At 40.9% G+C, this 15,078-nt stretch overlaps 1 protein-coding gene across 1 annotated transcript in view; it reads left to right on the top strand.

Moving 5' to 3' along the window:
• Window positions 1-11,046: 11,046 nt before the first annotated feature.
• LOC306922371 (apoptosis-stimulating of p53 protein 2-like) overlaps window positions 11,047-15,078 on the top strand; it is a 36,246-nt gene continuing 32,214 nt past the window's right edge. Inside the window, exon 1 of the mRNA XM_079499918.1 lies at window positions 11,047-11,130. The gene's annotated coding sequence lies outside the window, so the exon portion shown is untranslated. The remainder of the gene's footprint in view (window positions 11,131-15,078) is intronic.

The following is a 15,078-nucleotide window of genomic DNA, read 5'->3' as shown; positions in this document are numbered from 1 at the left end:
ACAGAGGATTGCTATTTTCTTAATACAATTCTGTAAGTGTTAAATAGCTCTATATCGTGATAGTGATCATTGGTATAGAGTGCTTGTTCAGTAACATGAGTCTCTCCAGCTCTTTAAACAGAAAATATATATTTCCAGATCCGGACACACATTTTTCTCTAATCAAGAGAGACAATTAACTCATACAGGATAAACAAGTGAGATTGGAAGTGGTGTAAGGAAAAAAATAACAAAGCAGACAAAATTGGAACTGGAACACTGAAACGTATAATGGATGAAATTGATAATATAATTTATATCTGCATGAAAATGTATGTTCTGCTCATTAAAGAGCTGGTGAGACAGGGAGACTATAGCTATCACAATTATAAACTTTTTAACAAACAAAAACAACAAGATAACGATAAAGGTGAGATAACTGTGTGTGTGTGTGTGTGTGTGTGTGTGTGTGTGTGTGTGTGTGTGTGTGTGTGTGTGTGTGTGTGTGTGTGTGTGTGTGTGTGTGTGTGTGTCATTTTGCACAAGGGGATGTGACTGTGATGTGTCAGTGAGACTGACTGTCCTGCTGGACTCAGATGTGTGAAGTTGGAACTGGTTTCCATTTGACCTGGTTAATGTCTGTGGTAACAGATGATACTCATGGGGTTGATGTTGAGGGGGTGGGGGGTGTAGGAATAATTGATTTTTGTACTTGGCAGGATTAGGCTGTGTTGAGCGAAACGGGGGTTTTGCACACACACACACACACACACACATGTCGCACACACACACACACACACACACATGTCGCACACACACCCACTTCTCTTGTTTGACAAGCTGTCCTTTTGTACTCGTTATCCTAAATTAATTATTTATGTTGACTGCAATGTAGCAGACTTAAATGTATAGAACTGTATTGTAACTTTACGCTTTTAGGCTATAAGTTATTCAATATTATGGTGAAATAAATATATATATAATTATTATTATTTTAAAGGTTGTCTATCGATAGACAAAAAGCAATCTTCAATGGCATCACTTCCCTGGCTGGTTGTAATTCTTACCTTTTCCAAAAGCAGTTGAGTATAATACTTGAAAGCTAAATTATTGGTTAATTTATAATCTACACAAAGAACTTCTCAGTTAATGTAACATCAGTGCTTGTAATTAGGTATGTCACAATTATTACATAATTGATTAATCAATTATTTCTCATAATTATTTTTGATTGGCATAATCATTTCCATGTTGACAAATGTGCATACACTTTCAAAATTCAATTAAATAATTATTATTTTAAATTAATTTTAGAAATAGCTGATCTACAAGCTTACAATGTTGTTACAAAGTGATGCGTTGTCAGCTTGTAGATCAGCTATTAAAAAGTAGTATACAATTATTCAGTCAATTCTGTATATAGGCTATATATTTAAGTTAATTGTATCTGCACCGTGCAATTTTTGTAAAAGCCAAACAGAAATTGTATTTTTATCCCAATGTTCATATGTTCTATAAAAAAAATTAAATCATCGATCACAATTATTTGTGTAACAATTCATTTAATATTTTTCTTAAATGTTGTAACTGTGACAGCTATACATGTAATATGTTGCTCTTCATCCCTGCATGCTGGTTCAGCTGGCCCAGTACTGAAGGATATCTGTATTACCCACTTAAACCCATACGGATTGACTGGAGTCCCTCAGGGCTCTGTACCGGGCTAGTCTCTGGAGACAGACTGCTGACTCGCACCATTTCCAAATGCGTCCGTCACACACCGTCTGTGCAACAGAAATGCTGAAATCTGCAAAGAAACTATACGTTACATACTAACTATACGTTACATACTAACTATACGTTACATACTAACTATACGTTAGACCCCACCACACTTCTGTTTCATTCTTGCAGTCATGTAAATGTGTCCTACTGTAAATAGGCTTGTCATGATTTTTGGTAGCTTGTAGATCTGCTATTTTTGCTATTTAGGAAAATGTTTGAAAATGTATGAACCTTTTTCAATGTGGAAACGATTAATTGCGATTATCTCAAATAATCGTGATTATGTAATAATTGTGACAGCCCTAACTGTAAATCAAATATGTCCACACATAGGCTAATATAGCTTTCTGCATAGCAGAAATTGATATTCCAAAATAAAAAAAATGATTTTTTTTTTTTTATATATATAGTGAACGGAAATGATGAACGGATGACAGATTCCGTTTGTAGCTTTCAGGAGACTTCCAGACTGTGTAGCATTCAGAGATTGTGGAATAGTTGTCTGGCTTAAACTAAGACTAGGCCCTCAGATTCTAGCTTTCTCTGTACACCAATTCTCTCTGGGATATAGCAATGACAGGGACGCCTCGGGTCCATTATTGATCATCCCCTAGCATCTCTTTTTGTTGCTATGAAGCACAAATTATTCATCTGTATCAAACAGGTGGATGCAATGTGGGTCTCTTGTGCATAACGCCAGATGTTAGCAGCAGATGTGGAAGGTTTGATTGTGTTCTTTGACTCCAGCTGTCAGTGTGTGATGTCATGTTTTGCTTGTGAAGAGGATGTTGATACTTTGTTTACGGTTGACCTGCAGGAGGTCAGGATTATGGTTTCCAGTCAGTCTGTGAGTCTATATCTGTCCGTCTGCCTGTGAGCAGCTAATCTGCAACGGGAAGAAGTCTCCCCTCATGGCTTTCTGACAGTCCTTCCTTGTTTTTCCTTGAGACACTCTTTCGTTGTGCTTTTGCAACTACCGGTATGCCTAAACCTAACCTTAATCCATTGAGACCTGGAACGCATCCATGTCACGTTAGCGTTAGCGTTTTAAACATTATGTTATAATTTAGCTATTGAAAAATAGCAGATCTACAAGCTCATAGCGCGCCACCGAGTGGCGCGCCACCGAGTGGCGCGCTATGAACTTGTAGGTCTGCTATTTTTTTAAAATCGTTAAAATGTGCGTCAAATCTTTCCGAAAATTGTCATGATTTAGAAAACTTTTTTTTTTAAATTTCGACGTCAGGCCTGAATGGGTTAATAGGAAAAAAGACAGCCTTTTGCTGGAAAGCGCCTTTATGTCAAAAAACGTGAAACAAAAACCACATGTTTGCAGTATTTGAACCCATGACATTGGGAATTGGGATTACTTGGGATAGTTCACCCCCCAAAAAATACTTTTTCAGCCTCTATTACTCACACCATAATCACCAGTAATTCATGAGTAATTCATGGATATTCTTTTGTTTAAGCCAATAATTTAATGACTAGCAGTGCTTCCCTTTGGTGAACTAGCCCTTTAATCCACTAGGCTACCAAATTCAATCTGCTTTTGCATGGTATTTGAACTTCCTTTTTGAGGGGCGCTAGCCCCTCCTATATACAGCTTTTATCCCCACACGTCTCAATATTTGCCATTGACAATGAAAGGAGAAATTAGGTCAAATATGACGTAGATTTAACCAACCAATCACATAAATTCAGTTGTTCATGAGATGATGTATGATGATTATAATGATAAGAGCGCCCCTCACTCAAAACGTGTCGCACTGTAGATCGGCTATTTTTGCTATTTTTGTGTGACATAGAATGACGAAGTAGGACATTAATTGGGGGAAAAAGTTAGAGGTTTCTTCCCGACAGTATAATATTATGCAATGTGGCCCTCTGGAGTGAGTGTGGAAATATAGTGGCTCTCTCCATCATCAAAGTTGCCCACCCCTGTACTAGAGCTTAAATGTTTTGTAATTATTAGCTCAATTGCACGCAAAAAACCTGAACTTTTAGATTTTCTGTGGTCTGGTGTTTTCTGGCTCAAACAAGTGCTATGATTTTCCTGTGGACTGATGTAAGAGTCCACAAATCCCATTTATGACATTACAATTTGCCAGCAGATGTCACTGTTTTGCCTGTTTTCATTGCAGATCAAAGGGCTTCAGAACACACAGAGAAAACCCCAGGCCACAGAACATCCACTGGATGTTCAAAGTTCAGGTTGTGTGGGTGTAATTGAGGTCATAAAACCTAAAAGAAAATGAAAAAATAAATGAAAATGAATGTCATGAAACCTTTAAATTATTTGGGTGAAAGTGAAGGCATTCCCATAACTGTGGACATTAATTAAAGCATGGATACGCTGTGTGTGCATCTTCAGAGGTTGATGCTGCATTGGAGAACTCCCATGGTCCTTTGGGCCATCTGTTCCACCAGCGGGGGAAGCTTTTCATTGGCTCAGAGCCAGATCACCTGACCTGCATTCTCCATCATCCAACAACTCCATATGTCTTCTATCTACACAACTAAAATACTCCAGTGTCAGTTAAACTCCCAGAGTTACAAATGGATACATTTGCACTAAGGATTTTACTGTGTGCACCTGGAAAGGGTTGATTATCTTGCTCAAGGGAAACTGTCTTTTCTTAGGGAACTACTGTGGAGAGAGGTCCAAAAGGTTTAAAGACTGTAAATGTTAAGTAGTTCTATATTGTCATAGTAATCGTAGCTATACAGTGTTTGTTCAGTAACGGGTAAACTTTCTGGGGTTCTCTCTCCTGATTGGATAAAATTGGTATCCTTTTCTATGTTCTAGAGCTGGAGAGACAGGGAGACCCCTGTTAACTGATAAAACACTCAATAGCAATTATTGTTGTTTATCGTTAAAAAATGTACTGTAGCTATATATAAATAAATAAATAATCTAATATCACTTAAAGGATTTCAACGACTGTCTGCCGCTCTAAAAGTCAGTATTCTGCTGACCCTATTGGTATACTGGACCCCCCCAGAGGAAGTCGGCGCACGTGTGTGTGTTGTCACTCAGCGCATGTTTGTGTGTTGTCACTCAGCGCACGTTTGTGTGTTGTCACTCAGCGCACGTTTGTGTGTTGTTACTCAGCGGACGTTTGTGTGTTGTCACTCAGCGCACGTTTGTGTGTTGTTACTCAGCGCACGTTTGTGTGTTGTCACTCAGCGCACGTTTGTGTGTTGTCACTCAGCGCACGTTTGTGTGTTTGCACTATTTCGTCTCTGTCGGGTGGAAACCTCATTATGTCCAAATTCAAAGTAGATGCAGGCTCTACTCTACAAGCTCGAGCGGCCTTGTGGATCTGCTACTTTTGATGCTTTTGTGTGACAGTGTAGTGTTGTATGTTTGATAAAGTATGGAGTTGAACAGTTCATTCACACAAAAAGTTTGAATTATGGAGATGAGAGGGTTCTGGCCGACAGCAACCTTACCTGTCAATGTTTCCCTGACAACAGCAACTGCAATGAAACATGAAGATGTCGAACTGTGTCATATTGGCCCATATACTGTATGTTGTCCGATATGATTTTTATTATTATTATTATTACTACATTTTCTTTTTTAACATAACATTGTAATGGAGGAAAAGGATGCTTGGGGTAAATTGGGTTCATTTATAGTTTCTAGGTCCCATTGGGAACGTTGCCCGCTGGGATTGGGATTGGGACATTGCATACCCTCTGGTTATGCAATGTCCGTTGTACCACCATGATTTAGAGCAGTACCCATTATCATAGCACTTGCAGGCCACTGTATAGCCTCTAAGTACTGTGATGAAGGTACTGTGATAAAGGGACACACACGGACAGAGATTTGTGGATTTTTAGATTTCTGAAGATCGGCGATCTGACCGACTTCCCACTCTGCACATCACTCCCTCGGGTCCTGAGTGACACACACGCCAACTTTGCTGATTCCAATTTAAATGATGGATTTCCTTACTCCATAATATCAGCATCAGTCCCAAAACATCCAGCATGGGTCCGGTCTTAATTTAAATCAAGGACACCACTGTGCTCCAATTTGCACATTTCTGGAGAGCGTCGCACATTTATGTCGTTGCTGTGGGGCAGAAACCTCTTATCTCCATATTTTAACTTTTTGTGATCATACTACAGCATCACACAAAAGCATGTTAAGGGAATCTGCAGGATCTGTACATGCTCAGAAGGACAATACATCAATGAGGCAAGACAAGAATTCAGACTTTTTTACTCTAGTAAGGAGCCAAACTTACATGACCTGTCATGTAATAGAAAACCCAGTCTGACTCCAGGAACAGTACAAGTAGGAGAGCTTATATAGCCTACACTGCTGCCACAGCATGCAGTGTCACCACCAACGGATATACGACACTTTCAGCCCATCCCCAGGAACCACAGGTCAAATGTCAAAAGAGATAACAATGGGACAGAAAACAGCTGCTCATGGAGTGATTTGATTTCCTTAAATGTAAAACAGCTTAGTACATTCCAAACTTCCTCGACATTTCCCCCATTTATTCATTTAAGAACTCAAACACCCATAACACCCTAAAGAGTGATCTGATGTGTGTGTATGTATGTTGAAGTGTGCACACGTGTATGAGTGCATCAAAAGCAGAAGGCATTTCGAGCTTGCAGATCTGCTATGACCCTGGTCAAGTCTCGCCCGTGGTGGTGCCCCACTGCCCCTCTTCGCACCCATTGTTTGCCGTTTCTTGGTTGGACAAAATTCCTTTCTCTCTAGTCTCTATCCACTACTATTGAAATAACAGGTTTTTCATTGATATGAATTCAGTGTATTCAATTCTTATTTTAAACTTGGTCCCAGTAAAAAGGATCTCAGGTGCAGTGACTGGGCATAAATTATGTTTTTACATGTTTTAGCAAATTCAACAAAACAACCATAAGGCGGAACCAGGGCAGAACAAGGCAGAAAGAGCCTTCTGGTTAGTGAGTCATGGACCTATCAGAAGGCTGACAATGGGTCAAAAGTACCAGTTTTGGACATATGAGGTTTCCACCTGACAGAGACGATATGAAAGTAGCACAATGTATCGACACTAAGAGTATTTTCAGAGAGTTTTCTGGGCTACAGACTGTGTGTGTCTGGCCTCATTCTGTCTGGGAGCTGCTCTGGTCTACTTAAAACTACACACATGCACGCACGCACACACACACACACACACACACACACACACACACACACACACACACACCTTTATTTTCACCTCCTAACAGGAAGTCTGTTCCGGTCTACACCTACAAACTCCTTTATTATCACTTCCTACCAAGAGTCTGCCTCCAAATCACCTTTTTATGTTGTGAATAAAAGACATATGGCCTGAAACCCAGCATTCTAAAGCAGAGGTTTTCAACTGGTGGTCGGTCCGTGAAGGTATTGCATGTGGTCCCTGACCATGCATTTAGTAATGTACTAGCTCTGGTCCATAGCTCTAATGCCAAGCTCAGGACCAAGGCTACTTGGACATTATATGAAGAAAAAAGTGGAATGTCCACACACAACACAATATAATTCTGCTCCTCGTCCTCTTTATTTCAACCTATAAAACAACAACATTTCGCCCCTCCGGGCTTGTTGTTTTATAGGTTGAAATAAAGAGGACGGGGAGCAAAAATATTTTTCTTCACGAAGCTATTTCAACCATACTATATGCTTCCTCGTCAGAGGTATTAAAGTTGGACTCATGAATGGTTAATAATTAATTTGATGATGTCGTCAATAATATTAAATCGTGGGACATTTGGCGTTAGTTGGCGCTTGGCATGGTGTAAGTTTGGTGCCTACAGCTACAGTTCCCCATTATAATTAATTAATAGCCTACCATACAATGAAACAATTCTGTGCATGCCCTGCAACGAGGCAGCCGGCAACGCAGCGACATTAAAGCATGCATACTGGTAATCTTATACCTTTGGAGGATTTTGTCCCTTGATATTATAGCCTACTGTTTCTGTTCTGTTAATGTGGACTTGAAAAGGTTCGAGAACCACTGTCCTCATATCATGATATTAGACTGGATATTGTACTGTTGATATGGCATAAACGTGTTCTATAAAATATAAATATCGGACCGGGAAAAATCGGTATCGGCAGATGCTCAAAATCAAATGATCGGAATCAGATCGAGAGCAGAAAAACGTGATCGGGACATCCCTAATAATTAGCCCTAGTGACTGTCAGTCTGTGCTGTCTGTCTGTCAGACATATTTTATTTGAGGTTTGGGGACTATTAATTGATTCAGCATGAAGACTAAAGCATTCTAAATTATTATACGCATGCCTTGATCACTGGTACACCACCCTCTGAGCTGACTTGGAAATGAGCAGATTTTACGTCCAACGTCCGTCAACATCACTCCAAATACAAGTTCATGAATTCCACACGTAACGTGGCAATCCTCGTGAATGTCCGTACACTCACGATATGAGCGTACACGACGTAGTGAATTTGGCCCATTGACCTTGACTTGACGTTCCATCTGACCTGTCATGCAGAATGCAGATATTTCTCACTGTGTATCCCTCAACAGCAACAAACTATGCCTGATGCTTAACGTGTTTCACCTGATGTTTACTGTGTTTTTTCGTCCTCCAGATGTTTCTCACGGTGTACCTCAGCAACAACGACCAGCATTTCACGGAGGTCCCCGTCACCCCGGAGACACTGTCCAGGGATGTGGTGGAGCTCTGCAAGGAGCCTGGAGAGAATGAGTGTCACCTGGCCGAGATGTGGAGAGGAGCAGGTTAGAATGACCTTCTAATGAGAGAATGAGTGTCACCTGGCTGTGATGTGGAGAGGAGCAGGTTAGAATGACCTTCTAATGAGAGAATGAGTGTCACCTGGCTGTGATGTGGAGAGGAGCAGGTTAGAATGACCTTCTAATGAGAGAATGAGTGTCACCTGGCCGTGATGTGGAGAGGAGCAGGTTAGAATGACCTTCTAATGAGAGAATGAGTGTCACCTGGCCGTGATGTGGAGAGGAGCAGGTTAGAATGACCTTCTAATGAGAGAATGATTGTCACCTGGCCGTGATGTGGAGAGGAGCAGGTTAGAATGACCTTCTAATGAGAGAATGAGTGTCACCTGGCCGTGATGTGGAGAGGAGAAGGTTAGAATGACCTTCTAATGAGAGAATGAGTGTCACCTGGCCGTGATGTGGAGAGGAGCAGGTTAGAATGACCTTCTAATGAGAGAATGAGTGTCACCTTGCCGTGATGTGGAGAGGAGCAGGTTAGAATGACCTTCTAATGAGAGAATGAGTGTCACCTGGCTGTGATGTGGAGAGGAGCAGGTTAGAATGACCTTCTAATGAGAGAATGAGTGTCACCTGGCCGTGATGTGGAGAGGAGCAGGTTAGAATCATAGACATAAAAAGGTAGACGCCTCTTCCGGCTAAAGGCAAAAATTGTCCCATGAAGCATAGCGGAAGAAAACCGGAAGCTTGCGAAGCGTCCGCAACGGAAGGGGACGTTCGGTAAGCCAATCATAGCCAATCATAGGCAATGTAAACGTTTGTTTAGCTCCCTTGAATTGAATTGATAAGTCCCAGAAAAGACACGCTGTGATTGGCCAGTAGTCACTTGAGTGGCAGCGAGAGACATGGAGGAGTTGCATGAGTGATGTCACTTGGGCAGCGACGCAGCGTGCCATTCGCCCTTCCGCTTCACCTCCTGCCTTCAATGGAGACACGTCGCTCCAATGAACCAATGATGCATCTATTTAATTGTCACCTGGCCAAGATGTGGAGAGGAGCAGGTTAGAATCACCTTCTAATGCCACTGTTTCCCAAACAGTGGGTCGGGACTCGGGACCCATATTTGAGTCACGCACAATGTTTTGTGGGATGCAAGTAAATTCTCTTTTTTCTTTTTCTTTTTTTTGTTTCCTACAGTCAACGAATTGTGGAAACTGAACAACACCAGAGCACTCAGTCAGGTAGCGGGTATCGCCAATACAGCCTTTTATTATCCACAGACCCGTGGGCATGGGCTGGGTGATGGGCGAAATCATAAAAGCAGCGTGACAACTTAAATGTTCTCCCTTTTCCAAGGGCTTTTAAACAGTCTGTCCTCTCCGTGAGAGGAAGGCCACAGTGGGTGGCTGCTTTGTTTTTAATACAATTCCGCCTTGGCTGTGACAGGTACTTCGTTCCCCGTCGTTTCCAGCCAGGCGGGGTTCATATGATCACAGGTTTGATCGGGAGCGGGTTACCTATGAGAGAGAGATAAATGTGAGCATTAGCGCTGTTCTGCATAACCAACATCACTCTACAAGTGTGTGTGTGTGCGTGGGAATTCGCTTACCGCCAGAGCATGGCCCGATCTGTCCTGTCGGAGAGCAAGAGCAGCCTCGTCTGCATTTGAGCTCTTTGTCTGGCCGCGCAGGTGGGCCTGATGAGTAGCCTTGAACTTGAGACAGCACATAGGTAGGGACGTAACGGGCGTTGATCACCTGGCCCAGCGGTGGGCGTGGTCTTCTCGGCTGCTCTCTGCTCCTTCCCAACTGGCTCTCTCGGGTCCCATGCTTACCTGGCGACTGGTTGCCTAGCGACATCCCACAGAATATATATTATTTTAAAAAGATTTAAATACGTTTAAACAAAAAACTTTTCATCAATTAGTTCAACATTTTTCAAAAGTATTTAATAAATAAAAATCGAATTATTTCATAAAAAAATTAAAGTTTAAGAAGTAGTGAAAATAGCATATTTAGGCGCAAAGCGACCTGTTGTGACTCGTTGTGAGCTTGTATTTTCACTAGTTTAGTTTTGTCTAATTTCTCTTTCGGTCTTTAGCTAAAAAAGCTAACCACTGTTTACAGCGGTTCTCAACCTTCCTTTAGTTCTTGACCAATTAACTAGCATGTTTCAAACAATCCTCATGGCGCTATGGTGGTGCAGTGTGTCACATACCAAAAATAGGCAATCTACAAGCTCACATCACATCGCTCTGTAACATGTTGTGAGCTTGTCGATCGGCTGTTTTCTCACACTGCACTTTAATTATTTAAATTGGGGTTCACAGACATATTTTAATGTTTAAACATTTTCCCATGGACCAGCAATCTAATATATTTCTATTAAGAACCTACAGCTGGACTTTATTGCTTAAGTGAAGCTTTAGAACATTGTGGAATGTAAACTAAATGGATTCTTTGAATTCAAAAGATCTCTCTCTCTCTCTCTCTCTCTCTCTCTCTCTCTGTGTATCTGACCAATCAGAGCGTGTGGTTGGGGACGGGGAGCGTATGATGGAGGTTCTTCAACACTGGGGGCAGCAAAGAGGCGAGGTGCGTTTCATCCTGCGCCACGAGCGTGCTCCGAGCCGAGACCCAGGTAAGGGTTGCCAGTACGACTCCATAGCTACTGTACATCTTCAACCACCCATTGCCCAATTGACACACAAACAAACAACATCTAGTTTATGTGTTGGGCTTAACACGTCCACTTTGGTTCCCAATTCAGGGCAAGAAAAAAAGGTTTTTGGTTCCAGTTCCGTTTAGGGTTCTGAAGTGACCAATTCATTTTCAGTGGAAACACTCTGAACTGGTTCAAAATTAGGCAGGAAGAAAGAACAGAACCAGTTCAACCCGGTGGAAAACGGGCCAGCAGAGTGAGTACAGAAATGATCTCTTGTGACCAACCATATATTGTATTATATGAAATATGGTTGAAAATTAGATGAAGTGCTCCTTTAATGTAATTTGCAAGTCTAGCAGAGACAAACATTGATGTCATAAAACACGTTAAGTTCACAGTAACAAGACAAGATATGAAATTAATTTAAATCTATCTTAAATGTAATAGCCACATGTACAAGCTCACAACACGTCAGATTGACTATTTTAGCTCATCCTGCATGACCTTGTCCAGATGGGGTGTGGATGAGGTCAGGCCCCAGGGTCACGGTGCCAGTGAGCAGAGCAGCAGGGTTGCTGGCTCCAACCCGACTACTGCAGTGCTGCTCAACCTTTATTCACTTCTAGACAATTAGCATGTTTTACAACAATCCTCCAGGACCACCCCACCCCATTCATATTGTATTTATCTTTTTGAGTGGTGTAAACCACTCCTACAACTGGCTTTGTTAGTTTACGTGTCTGTCTGTCTGTCCGTACGTCTGTCTGTTCGTACCAAAAAATGAGCATGGTTGCTATGGTCACCCAGTTCACACGGGTGTGATTTCATTACGTCAGACATTACGTCAGACCACAGTTGATCAGTCTATATAAGACCTTACACCACTCAGTTCACACGGGTGTGATTTTTTTATCATTATTTAACTTTATCTCAATGCCGGATTTGGAACGCCAGTATCTTCAAGCTCACTTGTGAGCTATTTTCCGTGCTAAGGGAAAACATTTATCACACTTCTTGATCGACACAGGTATCAAAAAAGTAATTGATAGTATAATTTCTAAGAAAATAATGGATAGATGCAGACCTAGTTCAGTGTGAGAGCTGTTGAGGACCTGACCGTATTTTGTTAGTGATTGATGGATAAACAGCTGCTCACAGTGTTTAAAGGTTTCATGACATTCATTTTCATAATTTTTTTAATTGTTTTAATTTTATTTTAGGTTTTATGACCTCAATTACACCCAAAAAACCTGAACTTTGAACATTCAGTGGATTTCTGTATTATGGGGTTTTCTCTGGAGTTTGGAAGCCTTTTGAGCTGCAATGAAAACAGGCAAAACAGTGAAAACAGTGACATCTGCTGGCAAATCCCATTGACATATATCAAAGTCAAAGTCGTATGATTAGTCACACACATTACCGCTGTAAAATATGAGATTTGCTCTGATTTTGGAAAATCAGAGGACTTGTTTGAGCCAGAAAACAGGGTGTAATTGAGCTCAGAAAACCTAAAAAACAAGTAAGACAATTTACAAAAACGTTTTAAATAATGTCACAATCCCTTTAAGACTGTAGGTCTTATGTATCCTCTGCATGTACCCAGTGTGGCCATTAGGAACAGTGGTTGCCCAATGGCGAAAATACATTGATTAATCAATTCAGCCCTATTTCAGAAATAGTGAAAACAGCCAATCTACTAGCTCACGTGTCTCATCGCTATGTGTTGTGAGCTTGTAAATAACCTATTTTGATTGTACCTTGTATAATGTAGATAGATATTTTCAATATTTAGAATTTGTTAATAATAATGAGATATTATTGCCACAATATTGATAATAAGGTATTTGTTCAAAGATATTGTAGATAGATTTTGTCCACATGACCCAACCCACACATGATGAAGGCCATCTCATGGCAATAAATGATTTTGTGCAGACCTTCTCCTTCTATTCAGTTTATCTCATTTGATCGAGCACCCGTCAAAATGTTTGGACGTGCGTGCACCTCTTGGCCACTAACTGTCAGTTCCAACACAATCATAGGATAACATTGTTCCAATAATATCACAGTCCTGTGACTCCTAGGCTGTCCTGATTCCCGCCTCAGACAAGACATCAATCAAGCAGATTAAGAGCCACTGGATTATCACAGTGTGTTACTGGTGCTGTAGTTTCATTAGAATCATTTTCACTGACCACAGACTAACCAGTAATCAGCTTAACATCAGACACTGCTGACCTATGCTGCTCTGTGTGAGCTGCGCTGTCCATCACCATCACCTCTACCTCATTATGTTAACAGCCAGCTCACTGGTTTTCTCTCGGTCCCATGTTCCATGTTCCATGACGCTCACAAGAAACCTCTAGTCAGTACTACTGACAATTTTTACAACACGGGTTCACTGGCCATTAGCTGATTATTATTATTATTTGCGAGGATAGCCCCCGAGATGCAGCATGTCATTTTAGAAATGGTCCCGTCCTATTCACAGATAAAACATTACATAAGATTAAGCAATATTACACGAGAGGGAGTGCTTTACGCTGCTTACGGAACTCGCCCTGCGGGCTCGTTCCTGCAGCAACGCAGGCGTGCATTAAAGCACATCCTCGAGTGTAATATTACGATAATTCCTGAAGAAGATCCCAGTGATCGAAACGTTGAATTAATAAACCAGTGGAGCCGAGTTATTCTTTACCAGTGTTGCGGACTCTATTTCTTTATCTTGTACTGCCTTTTGTCCAGCACCTGGGCTAGAGTGGATGTGCATGCTCTATTTAATAGAGTCTATTACCTTTAATATTACGATTATACCCTTAAAACTAAGATATCCAATAACAAATCATAATTATTTTATGACAGATGTAGCTACTACGACCGAAAATATCCCGTGTAACCACCTAGCCAGCACAGCTTTTTTTTTTTTTTTATTAGGTGTGCGGTGATGCTCGTTTGAAGCATGGCTAGAGAGCTATTTCAACCAATCAGATCCCTCGAAACTGCCTGTGGTATATTACACAATAAACACACGTACAGATACAGTTAGCTTCCATCCTCTCCCAGCCACACCCCAGCCCTCAACTCATTTTAAATAAAGAAATGGAGAATACAGTCAATGACTTGTATAAAAGTCAGAAATAAATATTAGTACAAGCAATATTAAAAGCATGAACATTTTGTATCGAGATGTGAATACAAGTCAAATGGAGCTTTGCGTCTAACTTCAGAAAATATTCTTTTGGGAACAGTAAAATAGGCATGTTGTGTATGTCTAAGTGGATATGGAGATGTATGGTTCCAGAGGCTGTTTCAAATATGAAGGACAGTTAAAGTGAACACATTATGAAGTTGCCTTCTTGCCGTAGGCCTGAGAGAGTGTAGTGATGATAGCTCAAAGATCCATATCGCACAAAGATGTGATGCAGACACAACATTTCAACAGTGACTAGTCTCTGCAATATTGCTGGCTTGGTCCTTTTGCAGCTTTTTTTTTTGTCGCCACTAGTGCAGGGATCTTCAACATTTTATTCAGGCCAAGGACCCCCACAACATACTGTATAAAATGATGTTGCAGATGAAACTTTTCCATAGATAGCTTCATAGACTTGTTTGACGACACTATCATCAGTGTAAAGTCACGTTTTATTGTTTGTCTTTTCTGTTAATGTTGGACTTGTTAATGTGAATTTTCAGACCTTTCACCACATAAACCCTCAATACTTACCGTAGTAAACTTGACGAATGGATCTATAAGGTCTGCTCTTTTCCCCTCTATACGACAAACCTCTTAAATAGCAGATTGCGCTCCGAAGCATTGTGAGCTCGTAGATCTGCTATTTTCTGCTAATGTTCCCCTCAGAATAGGGATTCTAAGATTCAAGTGGTAAAAACAAAGTTCCAAACACACAAAGATTTGGAGGTCTC

Source organism: Electrona antarctica (assembly GCF_951216825.1).
Source record: "Electrona antarctica genome assembly, chromosome: 4".
Lineage (NCBI taxonomy): Eukaryota > Metazoa > Chordata > Actinopteri > Myctophiformes > Myctophidae > Electrona > Electrona antarctica.
Note: the sequence above shows the minus strand (reverse complement) of the source record. Positions and strands in the feature narration are given on the sequence as shown.